Raw genomic sequence first — 12,041 nt, forward strand, 5'->3', positions numbered from 1 at the left:
TGAATGTAATATGTTTTTGAAGTAAAGCAATATTTGTGTCAACATATTAAAGGGATATGCACTCACCTGTTGTGGAACTTGTGGTTGAGGGACTTGTCAAAGATGTTGTTTCTATTTGTGGAGAGAGAGCGCGAGAGAGAGAGAGAGAGAGAAAGCAATGCATTATTAGTGGGAAAATGCAACTTGAATAGCATGACTTGGTAATCAAATTTGTTGTTAATCAGCAAAAACTTTGACTTTTTAATCACCTGCATATCATTGGAAAGTATATTTTGCATGATACTTTTCAAATTTTCAGGATACATTTTTGTCTGAATCTGCAGTGATCACTTTTTATTTTACAGATGCAATTGCGAAGGAGAATAGGTAGACTGAAGGATTAACATTACAGAAAGTACCAATCAGCAACAGATTAGGTGAAAGGGTCGGGACGTTAAAGTTCAGAGCATTTCCTAAAAAGCACTAGTTTAATGCTTTGAAATCCATGTGATGTGAAAGATGACAAGCCTCATGCTGATTTTGATAAAATTCGGCACAATCGGATCGCTAATTCATTGCCTCTATTCAGTAAGTGTCCCACTTTCCGAGAGTGTGATGTAAATTTTTGAGTCAAACAATCAACTATGCCACTGAAGAGGGTAGTAACTGAACATTTGTCAAAAGGTTACTTTTTTCATGAGCTGATGAAATGAAAGAATGGGTCTTCCCTTGGCAAAATAAACTGACTTCTAAATTAATGTTTGATTGCTGGATTGAAATCAGCCGATCCTGATTAGATGTGTGATTGAACAATGCTCTCTGCTGAGATTACTCCTCATGAAAGTAAGGAGAACAGTGAAGATCAGAGGACAACCTCTCACTTTGCATAAATTTTAAACTTCTAAATCTAAATTTAGACATGCAGTATGGTAACAGGACAATTCGGCTCACGAATCAGTCAAGCTGAATGACAGCCAATAGACCTAGAACGCCGGAATGATTGTAAGAGTGAGAAGGAAATGAAAACCAAACAGATGTGGGAAAATGGTTCTAACTCCTTGCAGAGTTGTCTTAATCGATCACGGTTCCCTGGCACATAACAACGTTACAGTAACTGCTCTGCAAGCCATGACTCCTTGTCGAAGATCATCATGAACATATTTTGAATTTAACAAGGAGCAATTGCATGCGGACTTGTTCGAGGTGAAAATTAATGCAACCCTTTTTTACGGAAATGAAACGTACAGGAAACTGCAATAGAGGAGTTTTTGTATATCTCGTCTACAGCCATTCAAAGACGTGATCACATACCTGTCGTGGAACTGGTTGTTGTGTAGGTGGTGCTAGCTGTGCTCGTTCCAGTAGTTTCTTGTGAAAGAAAAAGAAAATGTTTTAAAAACCACCCCATGCTCCTTTCAATGCTATTCAACTGAGAGCCAGTGAAATTGGAACAGAAATTATGATCATTGGAAAAATAGATTTTGATTCATGCTAATTAAAAGTGTTTGGAATACAGAATCTGGTTGCATTTGGAAATGTCAGGAGTTGTATCCTCTGTTTGTAATACTGTCATCTCCCCATCTTCTCCATGTTATTTGGAAATGATGAGCTTCCATCGTGCAAAATGTCAGAATGGTTTTGGAGGAAACAACATTGTATTTCACGTGTATATGTTTGAAAATGAATGCATGTGGAGATTTGTTAATTTTTGGAACATGATGTAGGGAGACGAAAACAGGAAACATCTATTTGAGCAGGAAGATGCCTTCTTCCACTCTGATATCAGTTTTGACGTGTCAGTATCAGTATCCTGGACGTGATTGAATCCTATATGCTGAGAGAATGATTTGATGCAACTCCCAATGTTATTAAATTTTCTTAAGTGGGTGATCAGACTGTTATTCAGTGATATTTATTTCTCTGGCATTTATATTGAGGTGAGTGAAGATTTAACTAGTGTTCAAATGTGAATTTGTTTAGATTTACATGGCCACAGGAAAGGAGCATGTTGTTGGACAAACAAAATTATGAAATGTGCAGTAAAGGAACATTGAAATGTATATGCACTCACCTGTTGTGGAACTTGTGGTTGAAGGAGTTGTCAAGGATGTTGTTTCTATTTGTGGGCAGAGCGGGAGAGAGAGAGAGAGAGAAGGCAAATACATTATTAGTGGGAAAATGCAACATGAATTTTAAGGAAATGTTTCAAATAATTGAACATCATGCAAACCAGAGCATATTTAGAATTTGCTGGATTTCTACTTCAGCTCAACATTGACATATGGTTGACAAATCATATTATGCATGATATTACTCAATTTTTCAGGGTACGTTTTTGTCCAAATCTGCTGTGTTCACTTTTTTTGTTACAGATACAAATGCAATTGGGTTTAGGTAGACTGAAGGATTAACATTACAGAAAGTACCAATCAGCAATAGATGAGGTGAAAGGGTCTTGACGATAAAGTTCAGTGAATTTCCTAAAAAGCACTAGTTGAATGCATTGAAATCCACGTTATGTGAAAGATGACAAGCCTCATGCTGATCTTGATAAAAGTCAGCTCATCGGATCCATAATTCATTGCCTCTGTTCAGAAAAGTGTCCCAAATTCCATCAGTGTGATGTAAACATAGAAGAAAAACTATCAAATGTGTAACTGAAATGGTAGTAATTGTACATAGATCACAAGGTTATTTCTTTCAAGAGCTGGTGAAATGAAAGAATGGGTCTTCCATTGTCAAAGAATCTGACTCCTAAATTAATTTTTGATTGCTGGACTGAAACCTGCCAATCATGATTAGATATGTGATTCAGCAATGCTCTTTGCTGAGCTGGTTACTAGTCATGAAAGAAAGGAGAACGTTAGAGGAACGGCATGGGGACAGGACATTTCGGGCCATGGGTCCGTGCAGCTGAATTACACCCAATTGAACTAGAATGATTGTAAGAGTGAGATGGAAATGGAGCATCCAGATGGAAACTACACAGAATTGGGCACATGTTATAAACCCCTTACAAGGAGTGCCCCACTCTAACACTGGTCGCTGACGCCATCACTACGTTGCACTAAATGCTACGCACACCATGCCTTCCTTGATGAAGATCATTATCGACTTAATTTGAATTTAACAAGGAGCAATTGCATTTGGACTTGTTACAGGAGAAAATTAAAGCATCCCTCTTTACAGAATTGTGATGGACATGAAACTAAATTAGACGTGATTTTGAAAATCTCGACTAAGGCCATTGAAAGACATTCTCACCCACCTGTGGTGGAAGTGGCTGTTGTCGGCGTGGTGCTCGTTCCAGTTATTTCTTATGAAAGAGAAAGTAAGTGTTAACAACCACTCCATGCTGCTTTCAATGCAATGAAATGTGGAGCAAATGAAAATGGGACAGAAATGATGATCAAAGCAAAAGTCGAATTTGAACCATGCGAATTAAAAATATTTGGCATCCAGAATCAGGTTATAGTAGGAAATATCAGGAGTTGTATCCTCTGTCTGTAACACTGTCATCTCCCCATTTTCTATGTGTTATTTGGAAATGATGAGCTTCCAAAGTGCAAACTGTCACAATGGTTTAATCGAATTTAAAATTGAAATTCACGTTTGTGTGTGAAAATAAATGCATGTGGAGAATTGAGAATTTTTTGGAATTCAATGGAGACAAACGAAAAGAAGCAAGTGTGCTCCTGTACCTGCAATCTGTTACTGATCAGGTGAAAGATGACATCTTCCTGTATCAAATGAATTCTGACTCTTGACCTGGACTTGTGTGAATCCTGGGTGTTGGCAGAATGATTGAATCCAGCTCCCCATTTTATTTTATTTTATTAAACTGGTTATCAGGCTGTTATTCAATGAAAATTGATTTGTCTGGCATATATATTGGGGTGAGAGAAGATTTAATTGATGTTCAAATGTGAATTTGATTGGTGTTGCCTAGCTACAGTAAAGGAACATTTTGTTGGAGAAAAAAAGGATGAACTGTGAATGTAATATGTTTTTGAAGTAAAGCAATATTTGTGTCAACATATTAAAGGGATATGCACTCACCTGTTGTGGAACTTGTGGTTGAGGGACTTGTCAAAGATGTTGTTTCTATTTGTGGAGAGAGAGCGCGAGAGAGAGAGAGAGAGAGAAAGCAATGCATTATTAGTGGGAAAATGCAACTTGAATAGCATGACTTGGTAATCAAATTTGTTGTTAATCAGCAAAAACTTTGACTTTTTAATCACCTGCATATCATTGGAAAGTATATTTTGCATGATACTTTTCAAATTTTCAGGATACATTTTTGTCTGAATCTGCAGTGATCACTTTTTATTTTACAGATGCAATTGCGAAGGAGAATAGGTAGACTGAAGGATTAACATTACAGAAAGTACCAATCAGCAACAGATTAGGTGAAAGGGTCGGGACGTTAAAGTTCAGAGCATTTCCTAAAAAGCACTAGTTTAATGCTTTGAAATCCATGTGATGTGAAAGATGACAAGCCTCATGCTGATTTTGATAAAATTCGGCAAAATCGGATCGCTAATTCATTGCCTCTATTCAGTAAGTGTCCCACTTTCCGAGAGTGTGATGTAAATTTTTGAGTCAAACAATCAACTATGCCACTGAAGAGGGTAGTAACTGAACATTTGTCAAAAGGTTACTTTTTTCATGAGCTGATGAAATGAAAGAATGGGTCTTCCCTTGGCAAAATAAACTGACTTCTAAATTAATGTTTGATTGCTGGATTGAAATCAGCCGATCCTGATTAGATGTGTGATTGAACAATGCTCTCTGCTGAGATTACTCCTCATGAAAGTAAGGAGAACAGTGAAGATCAGAGGACAACCTCTCACTTTGCATAAATTTTAAACTTCTAAATCTAAATTTAGACATGCAGTATGGTAACAGGACAATTCGGCTCACGAATCAGTCAAGCTGAATGACAGCCAATAGACCTAGAACGCCGGAATGATTGTAAGAGTGAGAAGGAAATGAAAACCAAACAGATGTGGGAAAATGGTTCTAACTCCTTGCAGAGTTGTCTTAATCGATCACGGTTCCCTGGCACATAACAACGTTACAGTAACTGCTCTGCAAGCCATGACTCCTTGTCGAAGATCATCATGAACATATTTTGAATTTAACAAGGAGCAATTGCATGCGGACTTGTTCGAGGTGAAAATTAATGCAACCCTTTTTTACGGAAATGAAACGTACAGGAAACTGCAATAGAGGAGTTTTTGTATATCTCGTCTACAGCCATTCAAAGACGTGATCACATACCTGTCGTGGAACTGGTTGTTGTGTAGGTGGTGCTAGCTGTGCTCGTTCCAGTAGTTTCTTGTGAAAGAAAAAGAAAATGTTTTAAAAACCACCCCATGCTCCTTTCAATGCTATTCAACTGAGAGCCAGTGAAATTGGAACAGAAATTATGATCATTGGAAAAATAGATTTTGATTCATGCTAATTAAAAGTGTTTGGAATACAGAATCTGGTTGCATTTGGAAATGTCAGGAGTTGTATCCTCTGTTTGTAATACTGTCATCTCCCCATCTTCTCCATGTTATTTGGAAATGATGAGCTTCCATCGTGCAAAATGTCAGAATGGTTTTGGAGGAAACAACATTGTATTTCACGTGTATATGTTTGAAAATGAATGCATGTGGAGATTTGTTAATTTTTGGAATATGATGTAGGGAGACGAAAACAGGAAACATCTATTTGAGCAGGAAGATGCCTTCTTCCACTCTGATATCAGTTTTGACGTGTCAGTATCAGTATCCTGGACGTGATTGAATCCTATATGCTGAGAGAATGATTTGATGCAACTCCCAATGTTATTAAATTTTCTTAAGTGGGTGATCAGACTGTTATTCAGTGATATTTATTTCTCTGGCATTTATATTGAGGTGAGTGAAGATTTAACTAGTGTTCAAATGTGAATTTGTTTAGATTTACATGGCCACAGGAAAGGAGCATGTTGTTGGACAAACAAAATTATGAAATGTGCAGTAAAGGAACATTGAAATGTATATGCACTCACCTGTTGTGGAACTTGTGGTTGAAGGAGTTGTCAAGGATGTTGTTTCTATTTGTGGGCAGAGCGGGAGAGAGAGAGAGAGAGAAGGCAAATACATTATTAGTGGGAAAATGCAACATGAATTTTAAGGAAATGTTTCAAATAATTGAACATCATGCAAACCAGAGCATATTTAGAATTTGCTGGATTTCTACTTCAGCTCAACATTGACATATGGTTGACAAATCATATTATGCATGATATTACTCAATTTTTCAGGGTACGTTTTTGTCCAAATCTGCTGTGTTCACTTTTTTTGTTACAGATACAAATGCAATTGGGTTTAGGTAGACTGAAGGATTAACATTACAGAAAGTACCAATCAGCAATAGATTAGGTGAAAGGGTCTGGACGATAAAGTTCAGTGAATTTCCTAAAAAGCACTAGTTGAATGCATTGAAATCCATGTTATGTGAAAGATGACAAGCCTCATGCTGATCTTGATAAAAGTCAGCTCATCGGATCCATAATTCATTGCCTCTGTTCAGAAAAGTGTCCCAAATTCCATCAGTGTGATGTAAACATAGAAGAAAAACTATCAAATGTGTAACTGAAATGGTAGTAATTGTACATAGATCACAAGGTTATTTCTTTCAAGAGCTGGTGAAATGAAAGAATGGGTCTTCCATTGTCAAAGAATCTGACTCCTAAATTAATTTTTGATTGCTGGACTGAAACCTGCCAATCATGATTAGATATGTGATTCAGCAATGCTCTTTGCTGAGCTGGTTACTAGTCATGAAAGAAAGGAGAACGTTAGAGGAACGGCATGGGGACAGGACATTTCGGGCCATGGGTCCGTGCAGCTGAATTACACCCAATTGAACTAGAATGATTGTAAGAGTGAGATGGAAATGGAGCATCCAGATGGAAACTACACAGAATTGGGCACATGTTATAAACCCCTTACAAGGAGTGCCCCACTCTAACACTGGTCGCTGACGCCATCACTACGTTGCACTAAATGCTACGCACACCATGCCTTCCTTGATGAAGATCATTATCGACTTAATTTGAATTTAACAAGGAGCAATTGCATTTGGACTTGTTACAGGAGAAAATTAAAGCATCCCTCTTTACAGAATTGTGATGGACATGAAACTAAATTAGACGTGATTTTGTAAATCTCGACTAAGGCCATTGAAAGACATTCTCACCCACCTGTGGTGGAAGTGGCTGTTGTCGGCGTGGTGCTCGTTCCAGTTATTTCTTATGAAAGAGAAAGTAAGTGTTAACAACCACTCCATGCTGCTTTCAATGCAATGAAATGTGGAGCAAATGAAAATGGGACAGAAATGATGATCAATGCAAAAGTCGAATTTGAACCATGCGAATTAAACATATTTGGCATCCAGAATCAGGTTATAGTAGGAAATATCAGGAGTTGTATCCTCTGTCTGTAACACTGTCATCTCCCCATTTTCTATGTGTTATTTGGGAATGATGAGCTTCCAAAGTGCAAACTGTCACAATGGTTTAATCGAATTTAAAATTGAAATTCACGTTTGTGTGTGAAAATAAATGCATGTGGAGAATTGAGAATTTTTTGGAATTCAATGGAGACAAACGAAAAGAAGCAAGTGTGCTCCTGTACCTGCAATCTGTTACTGAGCAGGTGAAAGATGACATCTTCCTGTATCAAATGAATTCTGACTCTTGACCTGGACTTGTGTGAATCCTGGGTGTTGGCAGAATGATTGAATCCAGCTCCCCATTTTATTTTATTTTATTAAACTGGTTATCAGGCTGTTATTCAATGAAAATTGATTTGTCTGGCATATATATTGGGGTGAGAGAAGATTTAATTGATGTTCAAATGTGAATTTGATTGGTGTTGCCTAGCTACAGTAAAGGAGCATTTTGTTGGAGAAAAAAGGATGAACTGTGAATGTAATATGTTTTTGAAGTAAAGCAACATTTGTGTCAACATATTGAAGGGATATGCACTCACCTGTTGTGGAACTTGTGGTTGAGGGAGTTGTCAAAGATGTTGTTTCTATTTGTGGAGAGAGAGCGCGAGAGAGAGAGAGAGAGAGAGAGAGAAAGCCATGCATTATTAGTGGGAAAATGCAACTTGAATAGCATGACTTGGTAATCAAATTTGTTGTGAATCAGCAAAAACTTTGACTTTTTAATCACCTGCATATCATTGGAAAGTATATTTTGCATGATACTTTTCAAATTTTCAGGATACATTTTTGTCTGAATCTGCAGTGATCACTTTTTATTTTACAGATGCAATTGCGAAGGAGAATAGGTAGACTGAAGGATTAACATTACAGAAAGTACCAATCAGCAACAGATTAGGTGAAAGGGTCGGGACGTTAAAGTTCAGAGCATTTCCTAAAAAGCACTAGTTTAATGCTTTGAAATCCATGTGATGTGAAAGATGACAAGCCTCATGCTGATTTTGATAAAATTCGGCACAATCGGATCGCTAATTCATTGCCTCTATTCAGTAAGTGTCCCACTTTCCGAGAGTGTGATGTAAATTTTTGAGTCAAACAATCAACTATGCAACTGAAGAGGGTAGTAACTGAACATTTGTCAAAAGGTTACTTGTTTCATGAGCTGGTGAAATGAAAGAATGGGTCTTCCCTTGGCAAAAAAAACTGACTTCTAAATTAATGTTTGATTGCTGGATTGAAATCAGCCGATCCTGATTAGATGTGTGATTGAACAATGCTCTCTGCTGAGATTACTCCTCATGAAAGTAAGAAGAACAGTGAAGATCAGAGGACAAACTCTCACTTTGCATAAATTTTAAACTTCTAAATTTAAATTTAGACATGCAGTATGGTAACAGGACAATTCGGCTCACGAATCAGTCAAGCTGAATGACAGCCAATAGACCTAGAACGCCGGAATGATTGTAAGAGTGAGAAGGAAATGAAAACCAAACAGATGTGGGAAAATGGTTCTAACTCCTTGCAGAGTTGTCTTAATCGATCACGGTTCCCTGGCACATAACAACGTTACAGTAACTGCTCTGCAAGCCATGACTCCTTGTCGAAGATCATCATGAACGTATTTTGAATTTAACAAGGAGCAATTGCATGCGGACTTGTTCGAGGTGAAAATTAATGCAACCCTTTTTTACGGAAATGAAACGTACACAAAACTGCAATAGAGGAGTTTTTGTATATCTCGTCTACAGCCATTCAAAGACGTGATCACATACCTGTCGTGGAACTGGTTGTTGTGTAGGTGGTGCTAGCTGTGCTCGTTCCAGTAGTTTCTTGTGAAAGAAAAAGAAAATGTTTTAAAAACCACCCCATGCTCCTTTCAATGCTATTCAACTGAGAGCCAGTGAAATTGGAACAGAAATTATGATCATTGGAAAAATAGATTTTGATTCATGCTAATTAAAAGTGTTTGGAATACAGAATCTGGTTGCATTTGGAAATGTCAGGAGTTGTATCCTCTGTTTGTAATACTGTCATCTCCCCATCTTCTCCATGTTATTTGGAAATGATGAGCTTCCATCGTGCAAAATGTCAGAATGGTTTTGGAGGAAACAACATTGTATTTCACGTGTATATGTTTGAAAATGAATGCATGTGGAGATTTGTTAATTTTTGGAATATGATGTAGTGAGACGAAAACAGGAAACATCTATTTGAGCAGGAAGATGCCATCTTCCACTCTGATATCAGTTTTGACGTGTCAGTATCAGTATCCTGGACGTGATTGAATCCTATGTGCTGAGAGAATGATTTGATGCAACTCCCAATGTTATTAAATTTTCTTAAGTGGGTGATCAGACTGTTATTCAGTGATATTTATTTCTCTGGCATTTATATTGAGGTGAGTGAAGATTTAACTAGTGTTCAAATGTGAATTTGTTTAGATTTACATGGCCACAGGAAAGGAGCATGTTGTTGGACAAACAAAATTATGAAATGTGCAGTAAAGGAACATTGAAATGTATATGCACTCACCTGTTGTGGAACTTGTGGTTGAAGGAGTTGTCAAGGGTGTTGTTTCTATTTGTGGGCAGAGCGGGAGAGAGAGAGAGAGAGAGAGAAGGCAAATACATTATTAGTGGGAAAATGCAACATGAATTTTAAGGAAATGTTTCAAATAATTGAACATCATGCAAACCAGAGCATATTAAGAATTTGCTGGATTTCTACTTCAGCTCAACATTGACATATGGTTGACAAATCATATTATGCATGATATTACTCAATTTTTCAGGGTACGTTTTTGTCCAAATCTGCTGTGTTCACTTTTTTTGTTACAGATACAAATGCAATTGGGTTTAGGTAGACTGAAGGATTAACATTACAGAAAGTACCAATCAGCAATAGATTAGGTGAAAGGGTCTGGACGATAAAGTTCAGTGAATTTCCTAAAAAGCACTAGTTGAATGCATTGAAATCCACGTTATGTGAAAGATGACAAGCCTCATGCTGATCTTGATAAAAGTCAGCTCATCGGATCCATAATTCATTGCCTCTGTTCAGAAAAGTGTCCCAAATTCCATCAGTGTGATGTAAACATAGAAGAAAAACTATCAAATGTGTAACTGAAATGGTAGTAATTGTACATAGATCACAAGGTTATTTCTTTCAAGAGCTGGTGAAATGAAAGAATGGGTCTTCCATTGTCAAAGAATCTGACTCCTAAATTAATTTTTGATTGCTGGACTGAAACCTGCCAATCATGATTAGATATGTGATTCAGCAATGCTCTTTGCTGAGCTGGTTACTAGTCATGAAAGAAAGGAGAACGTTAGAGGAACGGCATGGGGACAGGACATTTCGGGCCATGGGTCCGTGCAGCTGAATTACACCCAATTGAACTAGAATGATTGTAAGAGTGAGATGGAAATGGAGCATCCAGATGGAAACTACACAGAATTGGGCACATGTTTTCAACCCCTTACAAGGAGTGCCCCACTCTAACACTGGTCGCTGACGCCATCACTACGTTGCACTAAATGCTACGCACACCATGCCTTCCTTGATGAAGATCATTATCGACTTAATTTGAATTTAACAAGGAGCAATTGCATTTGGACTTGTTACAGGAGAAAATTAAAGCATCCCTCTTTACAGAATTGTGATGGACATGAAACTAAATTAGACGTGATTTTGAAAATCTCGACTAAGGCCATTGAAAGACATTCTCACCCACCTGTGGTGGAAGTGGCTGTTGTCGGCGTGGTGCTCGTTCCAGTTATTTCTTATGAAAGAGAAAGTAAGTGTTAACAACCACTCCATGCTGCTTTCAATGCAATGAAATGTGGAGCAAATGAAAATGGGACAGAAATGATGATCAATGCAAAAGTCGAATTTGAACCATGCGAATTAAACATATTTGGCATCCAGAATCAGGTTATAGTAGGAAATATCAGGAGTTGTATCCTCTGTCTGTAACACTGTCATCTCCCCATTTTCTATGTGTTATTTGGGAATGATGAGCTTCCAAAGTGCAAACTGTCACAATGGTTTAATCGAATTTAAAATTGAAATTCACGTTTGTGTGTGAAAATAAATGCATGTGGAGAATTGAGAATTTTTTGGAATTCAATGGAGACAAACGAAAAGAAGCAAGTGTGCTCCTGTACCTGCAATCTGTTACTGAGCAGGTGAAAGATGACATCTTCCTGTATCAAATGAATTCTGACTCTTGACCTGGACTTGTGTGAATCCTGGGTGTTGGCAGAATGATTGAATCCAGCTCCCCATTTTATTTTATTTTATTAAACTGGTTATCAGGCTGTTATTCAATGAAAATTGATTTGTCTGGCATATATATTGGGGTGAGAGAAGATTTAATTGATGTTCAAATGTGAATTTGATTGGGGTTGCCTAGGTACAGTAAAGGAGCATTTTGTTGGAGAAAAAAAGGATGAACTGTGAATGTAATATGTTTTTGAAGTAAAGCAATATTTGTGTCAACATATTGAAGGGATATGCACTCACCTGTTGTGGAACTTGTGGTTGAGGGAGTTGTCAAAGATGTTGTTTCTATT

The sequence above is a fragment of the Narcine bancroftii genome, chromosome 13, assembly GCF_036971445.1.
Source record: "Narcine bancroftii isolate sNarBan1 chromosome 13, sNarBan1.hap1, whole genome shotgun sequence".
Taxonomy (NCBI): domain Eukaryota; kingdom Metazoa; phylum Chordata; class Chondrichthyes; order Torpediniformes; family Narcinidae; genus Narcine; species Narcine bancroftii.